Source organism: Gracilinanus agilis, chromosome 2 (genome assembly GCF_016433145.1).
Source record: "Gracilinanus agilis isolate LMUSP501 chromosome 2, AgileGrace, whole genome shotgun sequence".
NCBI lineage: Eukaryota > Metazoa > Chordata > Mammalia > Didelphimorphia > Didelphidae > Gracilinanus > Gracilinanus agilis.
The window spans coordinates 133,532,382-133,537,040 of NC_058131.1; positions in this window are offsets into that span (position 1 = coordinate 133,532,382).

Consider the following 4,659-nt stretch of genomic DNA (forward strand, 5'->3'; position numbering starts at 1 on the left):
ACACACACACACACACACACACACACACACACACACACACACACACAACACGCTGCTTCTCACATGAAAATGTATTATTTACACATATATCTGGACTGCTCCTCTAAAACCAAAAGTAGTACCTATAGTCAGTTTAAAAATTAGTTATTATAATGATTAGAATGCTACACCTGTAACCAAAAAGACCTGAATTCAAGTCCAGTCTCAGATAATGACTAGCTGTGTTTCTTTGGGCAAGTCACTAAATCTCTGCTTCAATTTTCTGGAAAAGGGATAATGGTAGCCCCTATTTCCCTGGGCTCTTGTGAGAATCAAATAAGATAATTTGTATGTATAGCACTTTGAAAACCTTAAAGCATAATGTGCATGCCAGTTATTATCATTATAAGGCCTTTCCATTCTTTAGAGTATCAGAATATAATAATGTCCTTTTGTCTTTCCCTTAACTGTCCTCCCCACAAACCTGCCAGAAAGGTTCTTCACCTGTACTGTGTTCAGAAATTCTAGTTATGCTTCTGCTCATGACTTTATCCATCTAGCAGCTTCCTATAGTTACAAGAAGAATGGGAGAGCACCGATCTATTCCATAAAATCCTCCAACCTTCTCCTTGCTTGTAAATGGAGCATTGGGTCCTTTTCCTTTGACCCTTTAAAAGGGAGGGCAGGGAAGGTAGCAGGATAGCAAAAAGACAAGCAAGATGAGTATGTCCATAAACCTACACCAGGAATTGGCAACCTGTAGTCAGAGGCAAGACTGAGTCAATGACTAAAAAATGCAAAATGGGGAAACTATATCTTGAGCACTATTCTTTCTATACTTCTTGCCTCTAAAATGCTCATTTCTCCACCCAAAGTGTTTTGTCTGTCAAATTCCTAACCACAACTTCCATTATTTCATATCCTGATTTCAGGAACTTGAAGAAAAGCAAACTAATTTTTCTGACTTATGTGAAAGTATATAAATACATGACCCTTAGGATTGACCCTTCCTTATTAAAATTTCTATTTCAAAAGCAATATTGTTTATCCAAACCGATTTCTAATGGGGGCAATAAAGAAATAAGAATTATTAATAAAATAGCCCTTTGCCTTATAATATTTAAAATTAAATTATGAGGCTGTTAGTAGCTGTAGTAGCTTTTTTACATAAAAGTGGTGATAGTAAAGAGAGGGAAATGTAGGAAAGAGGTAGAGAGTTGCCTAGCTTACCATCCTCTGTGCTGTTCTGATGAAATCAAAGCTCACCACCTACAGGGGTCCAATCTCCAGCCAGAAGAGCGCAAGCGTCAGTGTTCAGGTTCAGTCTCCAGCTAGAAGTCCTTGAGTCTCTTCAGCAAGAGTCACCAGAGCAAAAGTGTCCTTTCAGCAAGTCACCAATGCCAGACTTCAAATCTGAATGTGATTCTCGATCTACATGTCCTCCAAACTGCTGGTCTCATCTTTATAAGCAGTTTTCTCCACTGACTAGCTTGGCATCTTCAGGAACCAATCATAGTTCCTTAATTTGTGGGATAAATAATTAAATTGTGGGATCAATTTCCTGTCTTATTGGTTTCAACTTCCTTTCACTGTGGGTGTGTGTATCCCGGCACATCTTAATGGTAAAGGACCTCCAGGTCCCTGATGAATTCCAAGGCCCTGATTGATTAAATTAAAACAAAGAGAGGCCAATTCCCTTCTTGCAGCATTTTGAAAAAGCCTTTCCATTCCTTCCCACTCTCTCAGTACCTCTCTTCTGAAAGGTTGTTGATCTCTGATCTATACCAACCTGAAACAAATATTGGTCCTGAAACCTCATGGGCACAAAGGGTTTTATGGCTCAGTAACTAATAATGAGTTCCTATTCATAATAGTCCTCCCAGAAAACGAAAGGAGAACAGTCACTGATGTGTTCCAAGCCAGTTACTGGAAGTTTTCTAGGTAGAACATTTGTCTTTGTACTAAGCAAAGAAGAAAGGCACTCTATGGTAGACACTATGTGATAGATACATAATAGATATAATAGATTGAGTACAGATGCTGTAAAATGATTCCCAAAAAAGCATTATAATATAGTGAATAGAGAACTGGCCTTAGAACCAAGAAGGCCTGGGCTCAAGTCTTACCTCAGTTACATCCTGGTTTTGTGAGCCAGGAAAATCATTTAACTTCTCAGGGTATTAGGCAACCCTCCAAGACTATAAACTGCAAAAAGGTTATTAATCTGCCCTAAGAGAGAGCAGTTAGTCAATAAACATTTGTCAAGTGTCTACCATATGACAACCTTGTTTTATGAAACCCCAAATTTACTCTTACCCCATATATTTATCAGGCACCGTGCTAGGTTCTAGGAAGAGAAGAAAAGCAAAAGACAGCCCAGCCCCTACTTTCAAGGAGATCACAGTCTAATGTAATAGAAAATGTACAAATAACTACTGACAGACAAGCTATATATAGGATAAATATAAAATTATCAACAGAGGGAAAGCATTAGAGTTAGAAATGGGAAAAGCTTCCTCTTGGAAATAAAATTTTAGTTAAGACTTGAAACAAGACAGGCATTCAAGGACACAGAAATAAGAAGGGAGAGTTCCAGACATGGGGGACAGAAAGTGAAAATTCTCTTGAGTCCACAGATGGAGTGTCTTGTTCAAGGAACAGCATGGAAGCCAGTTTCACTGGACTGGAGAGTTGGGTTGGGAGTTGGGGGAAGGAGGAGTTGTAAGAATACTGGAAGTGACACTTTTACATTTATTCCTAAAGGTTCTATGGTGCCACTGAATTTTATTGAATGGGAGAGATGATATGATCAGACCCATGCTTTAGGAAAATCACTGTCAGTGATTTTCTGAGTAAAAAATGAAATGGGGTGGAGAGAGACTTAAGACTTAAGGCTGGCCAAGTAGCAGGTTGTTGCAGTAGTTCAGACATAAAGGATAAGGACCCACAGGGTAATGGTAGTATCAGAGGAAAGAAGGGAGTGTATCTGAGAGATGTTAGGAAGATAAGATCAGCAGGTCTTGGCAACACATTGGATATGGGGAGTGAGAATGAGGAGTCAAGGATGATACTTAGAGGTCGAGAGCTTAGCTGACTAGAAAGATTGTAATAGGTTCAGATCAGTTTTGGACAGGTTGAACTTCACCTGGAATTCCTTCATGAAATCCAAAGTCTGGACCCCCTAAAAATACCTATGCCACTTAATTCACAGGGTTGTTATGAGTTTCAAATGAAATATGTATGGGACACTTTGCATATGTTATTATACGCAATGGCATAAAGATTGTGGCAGCCAACAACTTGAAATACTACTAATATATCAATCCCGAACATTTAAGCCAGATTTAGCTCTTTTGCAACTCCAGGAGAGAAGAGATACCTTTGGAATACCAACAGACTCTCCGAGGACCAGTCTTACCAAAATGTATTAAAGAGAGAGAGAGAGAGAGAGAGAGACCAATTGCCCTCTAGTGGCTGCTCTCTGAAGGCACATTAAAAGACAGGAGGATCAGAAGACCAAAAGATAATGATGTGGGTGGGGAACCAAGAATTTAGAGATAAAGACTTTAGACTAACCCCTTCATTGCAGAGATGAGGAAACTGAGATTCAGACAGTAGTAACTTTCCCAATTTCATACAAGTAGCAGTTAGTAGAGTATGATTTGAGCCCACATCTTTTGTCTCTAAATCTAATACCCATTCTCTTGAACCCTACTATACAAATCATCTTAATCATGTGTGTTTTTTAAAAGATTTGGTTGCAAATTACTGGCTCTTTCCAAATTTTTTAAAAGTCTTCTCAGAGAAGGAATCATAGAAACAATCAACAATTTCATTGAAGAAAATGACAATGATGAGACATCCTACCAAAATCTGTGGGATGCAGCCAAGGCAGTACTCAGGGGGAAATTTATATCCTTGAGTGCATATATTAACAAATTAAGGAGGGCAGAGATCAATGAATTGGGCATGCAACTCAAAAAATTAGAAAGTGAGCAAATTAAAAATCCCCAGATGAAAACTAAATTAGAAATACTAAAAACCAAGGGAGAAATTAATAAAATCGAAAGTAAAAGAACTATTGAATTAATAAGTAAGACTAGAAGCTGGTACTTTGAAAAAACAGATAAAATAGACAAAGTACTGGTCAATCTAATAAAAAAAAGGAAAGAAGAAAACCAAATTGATAGTATCAAAGATGAAAAGGGAGACCTCACCTCTAATGAAGGGGAAATTAAGGCAATCATTAAAAACTATTTTGCCCAATTATATGGCAATAAATATAACAATTTAGGAGATATGGACGAATATTTACAAAAGTATAAACTGCCTAGATTAACAGCAGAAGAAATAGAATACCTAAATAATCCCATATCAGAAAAAGAAATTGAACAAGCCATCAAAGAACTCCCTAAGAAAAAATCGCCAGGGCCTGATGGATTCACAAGTGAATTCTATCAGACATTCAAAGAGCAACTAATCCCAATACTATACAAATTATTTGATATGATAAGCAAAGAAGGAGTCCTACCAAATTCCTTTTATGACACAAATATGGTACTGATTCCAAAGCCAGGGAGACCAAAAACAGAGAAAGAAAACTACAGACCAATCTCCCTAATGAACATAGATGCAAAAATCTTAAATAGAATACTAGCAAAGAGACTCCAGCAAGTAATT